General features: G+C 32.5%; 1 protein-coding gene across 7 annotated transcripts in view; it reads left to right on the top strand.

The window, feature by feature from the left end:
• LOC107982113 overlaps positions 1–12,373 on the top strand; it is a 729,835-nt gene that overhangs the window by 253,043 nt on the left and 464,419 nt on the right. The window lies entirely within an intron of this gene.

Here is a 12,373-nt window from a genome sequence, read left to right as displayed (position 1 = left end):
TGACGTGCAATCCTAAATGGGTAGAATTGAAAAGAGTTTTAGAAAATTTTCCAAAAGGAACTACTCCAAATGATATTCCAAATATTACTGTTAGATTATTTTATACAAAATTGAAGTCTTTTCTAGATGATATTGTAAAAAATGAAATTTTTGGGAAAGTAATAGCTTATGTCTTTACAATAGAATTTCAAAAGAGAGGATTACCACACGCTCATATTGTAGTTACGCTACATCCAAAAAAACAAGCTCATGACACCTCAATCTATTGACAAATACATTTCTGCTGAAATTCCTGATAATTCAGATAAAGGTTTACAAAAATTAGTAATTAAACATATGTTACATGGTCCACATACAGATAAATCTCCCTACATCATAAAAAATAAGACTATTTGTAAAAAGAAATTTCCAAAACCATTCCGCTATATCACCATTTTTAAAGAAAATGGTTATCCTGAATATCGAAGAAGAAATAACATTTCACAAAACTATACTTATCGAATTAAAAAATTTAGAAAAATTATTCCAGTTGACAACACAATGGTTGTTCCTTATCAATTCAAAGTTTTAAATACATATTCGATTATATTCATAAAGGTGGAGATAGAGCATTATGTAAGATGAAAAAAATTGAAAATCCAAATAATTCTAGCGAAGAAACTCCCATAGTACATGATGAGCTCACTCAGTATTTAGATGGTAGATATTTAAGCCCAATGGAAGCTGCTTGGCGTCTACAAGGATATCCTCTTTTTGGTAAAATACCCGCTGTAGAACGTTTAGGAATCCATACAAAAGATCAACAACATATAGTTTATGAAGAAAATAAATAATTGCAAGCCTTAAACAATAAAGAAACTACTTTAACAGCATGGTTTAAATTGAATAAAATTGATGATTTTGCAAAAACACTTAAATATGTTGAAGTGCCTGAATATTATAGATTTAATAAAAAATCAAAATCTTGGATAAAACGTTCACGTTCTTCTCAATACAATACTATTGCTCGACTTAATATCGTATCACCAAAAGATACTGAGAGTTTTTTGAAATTAATACTAAATCGAGCAAGAGGTCCAACTTCATTTGAAGATTTGAAAAATCATAAAGATATAGAGTATCAAACATATAAAGACGCAGCACTTGCAATGGGCTTAATAGAAGATGATTCACATATTTTTATTATTTTTGAAGAAGCTTGTCACATCATGTTACCATTTCAATTACGTAAATTTTTTGAATTGTTTATTTTAGCAGAAAACATACAGGGTAATACAATTTGGAACAAATTTAAAAATTATTTCACCGAAGATTTTAAGACAAATAAAGAGAATAATGCTCTATCTCATATTCAAATTATATTAGAGAATCAAGAAAAATCTTGCAAAGATTTCAGTTTACCAGAACCAAATAGTATTATTAATGATGATGCAACATCTATAGATGATGTCTTACAAAGTAACGATATCTTTAAATGGATGTTTGATCAATTGACCGATGATCAAAGGGCAATTTTTGAAGAGTTAGTTGACAATGAAAACAAAATTTATTTCATTGATGGACCTGGAGGTTCGGGAAAAACGTTTTTATATAAAACAAAGTCATCGAACCTTCAGATTGCCTTTAGATTTAAATAATATTGAAAGTGCTTTTTTGAAATTAGAGTCTGACAAAAAGATTAAGAGAGGCAGATTTAATAATTTGGGATGAAGCTTAAATGATACCTAAAAAAGCTTTAGAAATTATTAATCGTACTTTACAAGATGTATGTCGTAACGATATTCCTTTTGCGGGAAAATTAATAGTATTAGGAGAAGATTTCAGAAAAATTCTTCCAGTAATTAAACATGGATACCGAAACTCTATCATAGAAGAAACAATTAAATATTCAACTTTGTGGCCTCTTTTTAAAATCTTGAAGCTCAATAAAAATATACGTTCGAATAATGTAGAATTTTCCTCTTTTTTGTTAGAAATAGGAGAAGGTAAAGTCGATACATTTGAAATTCCTCAAAAATGGAAAACTACCGATGTTTGCAATGAAATTTATAAAAATATTAATTTAGGTGCTTCCGTTAGTAGCGTGATCTTAGCTCTACATAATGAAGACATCAAAATTTTAAATAACAAAGTTCTAACATTATTACATGGCGAATCAAAGACATATTATAGTGTAGATTATGCAACACATAAAGGAGTAGATCAAACAGAAGAAAATATTCATTTAAATTATCCAGTTGAAATGCTGAATAATATCAGAGAAGGTCTTCCACCACATAAACTTAATTTGAAAGTAAATGCAATAGTGATGTTAATTAGAAATTTAAGTATTACAGATGGTTTATGTAATGGCACTCGTTTAAAGATTACCAAATTATATGAGTATAACATTGAAGCAGAAATAATTACAGGCGAAAACATTGGACAGACAGTTTTTATACCGAGAATAACACTAAACACCGAAAATTCATCTTTGTTTCCATTTACTCTTTTTAGAAAACAATTCCCAATCATATTAGCGTTTGCCATAACGATAAATAAATCACAAGGCCAAAGTTTTGATTCAATAGGAATTTTTTTGAACCGACCATTGTTTTCGCATGGTCAATTATATGTTGCATTATCTCGATGTCGAAATCCTGATAATATACGTATTTAAAATGAGTCAGGTGATCAATACAAAATATTGTTTGGAATGAAATTTTAAATATTTGATTCAAAACTGTTTAGTCAATTCTTAGGGTTTTCGATCATACAGGGTGGGCCATTTTAATCAAACCAGTCTAATAACTCCTAAATTAAGCCATGAACAGAAAAATTGTTCAGATGATAGTTGTCCAGGATCAAGGGGGACATCTTTTTGTGCAATTAGTTTTGACCTTGAACTCAAATTTCAAGGTCATTTGAAGGTCAATTTTTTTTTAAATAGAAACCCCTATTTTTGATAGCAGATTCGGAAAGAACAGGAAATTTTACGTCCGAAACGTCCGAAAGTCAACATCCTCTAAAAGCTCTAGCAGTCGATCTCTGAGTATATCAAATAGCTATTCTGGTTAACATTTTGACCGAAAAAAATATGGCCCAATCAGGTAACCATTAATGATCCCACACCACACCATTAAACTCCATCGGTTTTGATGGCCAATAGCCCTGTACCAGTGGGGATTTACATGTGACCAGTAGTGACTATTGTGCCTATTTAATTGACCATCACTGCGAAATATAGCCTCGTCAGAAAACATAACAAATCTGAAAAAATCTGGATCATTTTGTAAAACTCCTAAAGCCCACTGGCATAAGTTAATACGCATTAGAAAATGGCGTGGCCTCAGCTCATGAACTAATCTTATGTGGTAATCGTGATAGTGGAGATTATTGAGAATTCTCAATGCTGTTCTTCGTGGTATACCGATTTCTCTTTCAATTTGTCGACTACTAATTTGTGGATTGAGATGAACAGCTGCTAAGGCGGCTATAACATTAGGATCATTTTCGTTGTATTCGTGGTGTCTGCGTTGACGACGAAGATGTCCATCACGAGCTCTTCGAAGTAATCTGAGTAATGTGTCGTGAGTAGGACGTCTTCTTAGAGGAAAGCGTTCAGCGTAGAGTCGCACCGCGGCTCTGGCATTGTTTTAGGTTTCGCCTAAGATCATTATCATATCAACAATTTTATTGGATTGATAATCGCCCATGTTGAAAATTTTGTTTATAATAAGAAAAACTATTTTATTTACATTCACTCTTTATTGAAATTGAAACTAAACCAAAATAAGAAAGTGACAAATAAAAAAAGGAGGAATTTTCAAACTGTATAATTTTTAAATCAAATTTGTAACTTCTTATTTTCTTACGTTAAGACATTGTGATTTAAATTGAAGACAGCGTGAGAACAATCGTTACAATTCATATTAGATTAAAGAAATTCAACTTAAAAAAAATATCTAAACTGGAAGTGATGCACTTTGGCAAATACAATTATTAAAAATTTTTTTTAATATTACAAAAGCAAAATGCTGTTTAATATTTTATCTTAAATAATGTATTTTTTAACATCCTACCTTTATTGTTTAACCATTTTTTACGCGTTTGAAACGTTAAACTTTTACTTGACTCTGCTTCGACCGTGAATGAATTGACAACATTGATTTTTAACGTTCCATTTCCCACTCCCATTAAGAACTCAGATATTTAAAATTATCATGTTTACTTCAAAATTTACTTTTGACCACTAAAAATTTGTTAACGAATGTTACACAAGCATCCTAGTGAGAGGCAAGGGGACTCACAGTAAACAAGCACCCCAGTGAGAGGGAAGGGGACTCACGTTAAAAAAGCACCCCAAAGGGAACATAATCCTAATACGTCCACGTCGTTGTTCCTGGGTAGTGCTGAAATTAGGGAATTATTTTGTTTTCAAGGTAAATATTTTCATGGTCATTGTCACATTGGGTTTGAATATGCATCATAAAAGTACATTAACTATGATTATTCTATCAGAAAATGCGATTAAATAGCAATTACAGTATTACTTAACATTTGACCTTGAAATGACCTTGTGAAGGTCATGAAAAAATTTTGAGATACCGTTTCGGACGTAAAATTTCCTGTTCTTTCCGAATCTGCTATCAAAAATAGGGGTTCCTATTTAAAAACAAAATTTGGCCTTCAAATGACCTTGAAATTTGAGTTCAAGGTCAAAACTAATTGCACAAAAAGATGTCCCCCTTGATCCTGGACAACTTTCATCTGAACAATTTTTCTGTTCATGGCTTAATTTAGGAGTTATTAGACTGGTTTGATTAAAATGGCCCACCCTGTAGAATAAATTATTATTCAATTATTTTTTTCAAATAAAAGACATGTATTTATATTAACTTCTTACTGCTTTTCAATTTCGAATTTTAAAATCATTTTGTAGACATTCAAATTAGTATGCATACATAATTCTTGTTAAAATTATTTTACAAGAATCATCAATATACACAATGCAGAACAAAACAGAAACATAAATGATCGTTTAATAACAATAATGAATTAATTTCATATTATTATAGGACATGATATAATAATGTCTAATTAATTTATAAATATTAAATGATTATTTAACATATTTACTTAAAAAAAGTTTCCATTGAGATTTCGTCCTGTTAAAAAATATAGAAAAAAATCAAGATTTATTATCAAATTAACTACGTATTTAAATTTCTTTTTTCAATGTGAATACGTAAAATTAATTAACTGATAAAAATTAATAAAATTTAATTTTTCTTAATTATATCATATTTTACGTAATTCAAAGGCGAAAAATTTAATTTAAATACAAAACTGATTTGATAACAAATTGATTAATATCCATTATTTTTAACAAGATATTATTTAGATTAAATGCATAAATTAAAAATATTAAAATGATTATAAAGATTGTAAACTTTTTTTAAGTTAATATGTTTCTGCAGGAAGGAGGATGGTATTAGGTGGAGTCTTAAGTCTGAGCATAGCGGTCCATGGTGGTTACGGAGTCTTGCGGCCTGTCCAGGACTACGAGCGTCTTCGACGAAAGAGAGAAGGTTTGTGTGGCGCGCAGTGCATGAGAGAGAGAGTGCCTGTTGCGTGGATATGACCCATGCGGGGGTGATCCGGCGCGCGTGACCTTCCCGTCGATACACGCGTGCGAGCGCGAATGTTCTAGCGTCGCGGCGAGTCGCAAAGTTGTTGGCGACTCGCGTATTATAATTTATCATTGTAACTTCACGTTTGACAAATATAACCCTAGTCTTCTTATTTAACGTGAATCGTCGTCATTTCTGAACCTCGTTCGCTTATTTCCGATCCTTGTTCCTTCCTGTCAATACCGCCGCCTCCGTGGGCGTTATTTAAGAGTATTTATTTAACGCAGTTGAGCAGCCGAGCACGCGCCGGTCGGCGCGCAGACCCAACAAACAGAAGCAGTTGAAACAGCTGCATGCAACGATGGTGTTTCGCGGGCGGAGTGGAATCCTCCGCTGCATCGAGGGAACGCGATCCAGTCGTTCGACAAATTAGTTGTTGATCGAATTCACACCCCGTTACAAATTTAAGAAAAACAAAAAAAAATCAAAGCGCCTGAAACACATTGTATATCCATATTATAATGTGCTTCTGACAAAACCTCTTGGGTGGTGTGGAAATCTGTCGTTATTATCTTCTCAATTTAAACTTTAACCCATCGTTATACCATTTTTCCAATAAAGGAAATGTTGTCGATCTTCTTAATTTGATTATAACACATCATTATACCATTATTCAAAAAATGGAACTTTTGAAATCTTTTTGACTAAGTTTTATAATAATCATTTTAATATTAATAAAATTGATTTAAGACGGGCCAACGGAGGGGATTCGGAGGGGCTTGCGGAGGGGGTGTGGAGGGGCTTGCGGAGGGGGTGTGGAGGGGCTTGCGGAGGGAGTGTGGAGGGGCTAGTGGAGGGGCCAGTGGAGGGGGTGCGGAGGGGCGCGGAGGGTGGCGGAGGGGCAAAGAGCTCCAAAAATAACGTAAATTTTGATACGATTTCACGTGAAAATGCGGAGGGGCTACGGAGGGGCTGCGGAGAGGGTGCGGAGGGGTTATTGACATAAATTTACACATGCATCTATATAATATAGGAAGATATATATATATATATGCAGGGTTGGAAAGAAAGATGAAAACACCTGAAGATTTAATGAGGGTAGCAAGTTTTTGTAAATGATGTTCCTTCATGATTTTTTCTGTTCTATCGAATGAACTGCTCAGTTTCCGGGCCTAAGAAATGAATTTTTTTAATATTTCTAAATATCATATTCGGACGTAAAATTTCCCGTTGAATTAAAATCTGCCACAAGAAATGGGAGTTTCTATTAAAAATTTTGAATTTGGGTCTATTTATAGTCTCTCGAACTGATGTTAGAGACTTGTGGATCTCGAAGGACTAGTTGGCAATAAACAAAAACACTCTCAACCGTTAACTTGAATTAATATGCTGTTAGAAAAGGCTTTGATATTTATTGTAAGATAGAGTGTATTTACAAGTGTTTAAACTACGAAAAAGAAATGAAGGCACCAGTATTAAAAGTACTGACACGTTAACAAACGATATTATTTAACGGTCGTCACTGTGAGGCGAGTCCTCACAACGCTTCGGCAATACGATAACTGAATAACACAAATCAGCGAAAGCGGCAGAAGACCGCTCGCGAAACAGGCGAAGAGAGACAGAGTAGGAGCGAGCGAGCGCGCGTTGCCATGGCAACCTCATTGGTGCCGTGCGGGCTAGCGAAAACCATCGAATTTCAAATTAAGATAACAAGCTTCTCGAACCTTCTCGCTCTCTCTTCGCATATTAAACTAATTTTCGAGCAGTGCCCAAAAGCTGAGCAGTTCATTCGGAAGAACGGAAAAAATTAGAAACGAATGATGATTAAGGTTTATAAAAACTTACTACCCTCAGAAAGTCTTCAGGTGCTTCCATTTTTTCCCCACCCTGTCCATATGTATGTGTTTATCTGGACACGCACACTCGCATAAATATTCTACAAAAATAGTGTAAATAATATTAGAGTAATTAATTATAAATTTTACACAAAATCCTTGAATAGTACCAGATGGTTCGTTGGAAAATCAATATTGCAATTTTTTATACATACTTAATTGATAGACAAATTTTTAGCCAGCTGTCGCAAAAAGGGTAACGGTTTCAGATTCCCCACAAGAAAGCTTGTTTAGAATTTTTTTACTCTTAAATTTGAGTGAAGGACGAATTTCAATCACTTTTTTTTAATTCTTGCCCACTGTGGCGTCGTCCCCGTATGATTTATTTACCTAGACTCAAAACACCACAGAGCGCTATACCTAGACCTTGTCATCGACTACCCCATGCACTGAAAAAAAAACACTGATGTTTCTGCTGTAGAACACGGCAGTTTTAGTGAGTGTCGCCACCTTAACGACTTTTCAATAAAAACAGCGAGTGGCCACTGGTAGTTTTGGCAGGTCTCGGCGAGCTGTCTCTATCTTAAAGATATGTAGGTTATGTATCACCTTTTAAAACAACTGCTATTGACAAAAATGATTTCCTTTTCCAAGAACCCTGCTATAAATAAAAAAACAATTGTTTTCTCTAGTTATTTCCATAATTTTTTAAAATCATAGTTACCCTAGTGGAAAAAAAAATGTAATAAATTGTAATAAAAGGTAAAAAAATGTAAGAAAATGTAAGAAAATGTACCTTTTTGTTGGATTTTGGACCTTTTTTCTCATACGTTTTTGTACACTTTCTTACATTTTCAGATTTCTTAACTTTTTTTTACATTTTATTACATTTCATTACATATGTTATTTTACTGCCTAATATAGTCAATATATTTTTTTAATTATTCATTTTATAATAAAATGTAACAATGCATAAGAAATTGTAAGAAAAAGTAAAAGAATGTAAGCAAAAGTAAGAAAATAAAAAAGTCGCCATTTTCTTATATAATATTACGCTTACAGACGAATTTTTACATTTTGTTATACTTTTTTACGTATTGTTACATTTGTCATTTTAAAGAAGAGACCCCCATGAAATCCTGGATCAATAGATTTGTAATAAATTGTAATAAAATGGAGAAAACTGTAATAAAACGTAAAAAAGGTCAGAAATCCAACAAAAACGTACAATATGGTAGGATTTGTTATATTTTCTTATATTTTATTACACTTTATTACATTTTTCATTTTCACTAGTGTACGTGTAAAAAATTGCAATTATGTAATATTTCATTGTATATTATCTCTGTCTAATATACATGTATTCAGTTTGTATACAGTTTGTGACATTTCTTATGGTTTATTATAATTAAGTTGCATTGTACACAGTGTGTGACATGTTCGTATAATAATTTTTAGTGACATTTGCTTAGAATTTTTATTAAATATCGCGTGTTTCGAGACAATACGGAATACATCTTACGTAGTCAAAGTGCATTGGTAATCGGCAGGAACGTTCACCGCAAATCCGCAAGAACGCGCCTGGAGTGACAGCGTGAAGAAATGGCACTACGAATATCGGTGCAGTTCATTGAAAATCATTAGTTCGGCACGCCACCGCCAGGTTTACGCGTTTTAAGCACTATGATTTGTGGTGAAAACCATGGTGATTTCGAAATTTTTCAAAATTTTTTTGGTAATTTTGAAAATATTGCAACTTTATTAATTTTAACCAAAATAACTATTTGTTTATCTCCAAAACAATTGGATTTTTTCATGTAGGAAAGATCTGAAATGTACTAGTCTTCGTGGCAAATCTGAACCGTACTAGTCTTCGTAGCAAATCTGAACTATACTACTCTTCGTAGGGACCGACAATATAAGGATTAAAAATGGAAACTGTTGCAAATATCTGTACGACAGTCAAATGTAAGAGCCAACATAATCGTACATACTCGTGGATCTTATTTATAGGGAGAAACTAGTAAAAAATTAAAAATTCATAATTTATAAATATTATAAGACGTTTTAGTAACAAGTAGTATTCTGCATCACGTGAAAAACTCATATCCTAAGCGATTTTCACTCTTGAAGAATTCACTTTTAAATATTCTATCTGATATATAAAGCGTTTTGCTGCATTACGGCAAAAATTTGTAATATTTCAACGTAAAATTTTGTATGAGCATGGTTAGTATATCAAAGAAATAGCCTGTAAATTTTCAGAAATAAATACACAATAGATTTTGCATGGCAATCGTGCAAAGCGGCAACAACTATCCGTTTCCAGCAGGTTTTTGGAGAAACCGCCCCAGGTGTAGCCGCTTCGAGAGCGTTTGGATGTTTTCGGATTCTGCTGTCTTGCTCTCTTCTTCCCCCTAACTTATTTTCTCGCACGCGCGCTCTTTTTTTTTCTTCTCGTTGTCAGGTAGATCGTTACCTGAGCGCCGGATTGCAACTTTTCGTACTTTAAGTTATTTGTTACTCCAAACACTTTCAGAATATCTGAAAGCAAATTCTTAAAGAGTAAAAATCGCTGAGGATATGAGTTTTTTACATGATGCAGAAAACTACTTGTTACTTAAACATCCTATAATATTTATGAATAATAAATTGTATGCATGATTATATTGGCGCTTATATTTGACTGTCGTACAGATATTTGTAATGGTGTCGATTTCGAATTCTTGCTATTAATTAAAAAACAAAATAATCAACCGACGCAATCCAAGCTTCTAGATATTTGATATTTTTGATATAAGTAGTGATAATTTCGATTTTTGTAAACATAGATACATTTTTGGTAGTTATTATTGATGTGCAAATTATCAAACTTCAAAAGAGAAACCATATGTAGGCTAATTAACGGGCTCCATGGAAGTATTGTTTTATGATGGCGTCTATGGGGATTTGGTGCGAGAGGGCTACTTGTGCAGAGTTTGCTCTGCCCAAGGCTACGTGAACAAAGCTTGCACACACATACACACACACAAGAAAATGTACTTGCCCTACACTGCAGCAAAGTCCCTTACATTCAATTTATAGCAGGCTAAGCAATTTTATTATTAAGATAGTTGAATCTCTAAGAATGTATATAAAGTAAAATAATATTTGTTATTTTAATAAATTATAATGCATTTTTTATACTCTTTTATTTATTTATTTTTGAAACATTTCATTACAAGTAAGTACATGAATTTTGACTATACTGTACTCGGTCCACTTTGTGCATATTACACAAATTAAGTTTGTATGTTGCTTATTGCATTCTATTTTAGTCTAATCTAGTTTCGCTACAAATAATAACTTGTAAATTATTACTTTCTAATAATTTACTAGGATAGTTGCCAAATTAGCGCATAAGTAAAGGCACTGATAACTATATTTTTTAAAGCTTATAGAATAAATTATAGCGATCTCTTTCTCTCTCTTAATCTTACACATATTCACGCACAGACAGATAGACACACACACACACACACACACATATGCGTGGGCGCATGTACAACTTAGTATGTGTAGCTAGTTCTCTGTGAAATGATTACTGAAAAATTTTTTTTCATACTTTAGGAATGCACGAAAAGAAATTTTAGAATAAAATTTGCCATTAAATTGCATGCTTTAACAAATTTAACTAAACTACATGGCAGTTTTTACTGTACTGTATCATTGCTTCTAACGAATACTAGTATGTTTCAAATTAATGATGATATTTTTTTTATGTTAAGTCAGCAAGTTTTAAAGTTTACAAAATTATAACACGATAAAATCTATGGACTGTAAAAATTTTAACTTGGTTGACAGAACGTCTAACGAGTTATTGCCATAAACAGAAAAACAAGCCATTCTGGACATAAGAAATTTGTTACAGTTGTCGCGCTAAGAGTGTAAAATGTGTTAGTCTTTGCCGCAAATACGTGAAATATGCTCCTATTTGTCACGAGGTTCCCTAATGTGTTAATCTTTACAGTAAGAAACGGAATATGCTAGTCTTCGTTAGAAAAGACTCTATTATTCTTTAATATATCTCTATATTAAACTTTACAGCTGCTATCTTGGTTGAAAACTAATTTTTTCGATCTTCGATTATTGTGCCTATTGGTAATTGACACTCATGCTTTTGTAAATTTGCACTTAAAGGAGAATTGAGATTCCGTTATTTTGTCAACATTCAACTCTATACTCGGTACATCTTTGCTGTTTAAAAAATAATGTTGCAGATAATTTCATATAAACCTAATTTTCGTAAATTGCAAGCTATTTATATCATGTGTCGCAACCTAACAGCGCACCGCTACAATAAGTGCATTAACATTTACATAATGCACCGATCGAAAAGTTAGTTATGTACTTTTTCTAATTACTTGTGCTAATTTGTATGTCTTCTTGTGTACTAATTGAACAGTTTTTAGAGTTTATGGATTACTTTCTGGTAGTAAGTTAATAAACGTGTTTTCGTCGTCGTATGACGACTTCGATGTCACGCTCTATGCGATCTGTCGATAAACTTTGATGCGCCTATATAACATACACTTGTTAATATGAAGTAAATTTTTATAGGAACAAATTTAACATAGCTGCATAAGTTACTTTTTTCCCCTGATAAATAAAATATATAGCCATTTTTAAATTAAAATTTCTCTCCGCGTATGCTCTAAAGATAACTGATAAAGTCATTTTTTTTAATTTATCATCGTAGCATTTCGAATTACTCAGTGTTAGGGTGTGTGTGTGTTAGTGCCCGCATGCACTTTTCAACTGTACATCATAACTGTATATCAAATCTTACTTTGAAAGTACTTTGAAAAAAAAAAAAATAATAATGCGGTATTATATTGTACGAAGGAATATGGATAAGTAGGGAGTTTTAAGAAATTAAAACAT

Source organism: Nasonia vitripennis, assembly GCF_009193385.2.
Source record: "Nasonia vitripennis strain AsymCx chromosome 5 unlocalized genomic scaffold, Nvit_psr_1.1 chr5_random0007, whole genome shotgun sequence".
In the NCBI taxonomy this organism is placed as follows: Eukaryota; Metazoa; Arthropoda; class Insecta; order Hymenoptera; family Pteromalidae; genus Nasonia; species Nasonia vitripennis.
This window is presented reverse-complemented; position numbering and strand designations above follow the sequence as displayed.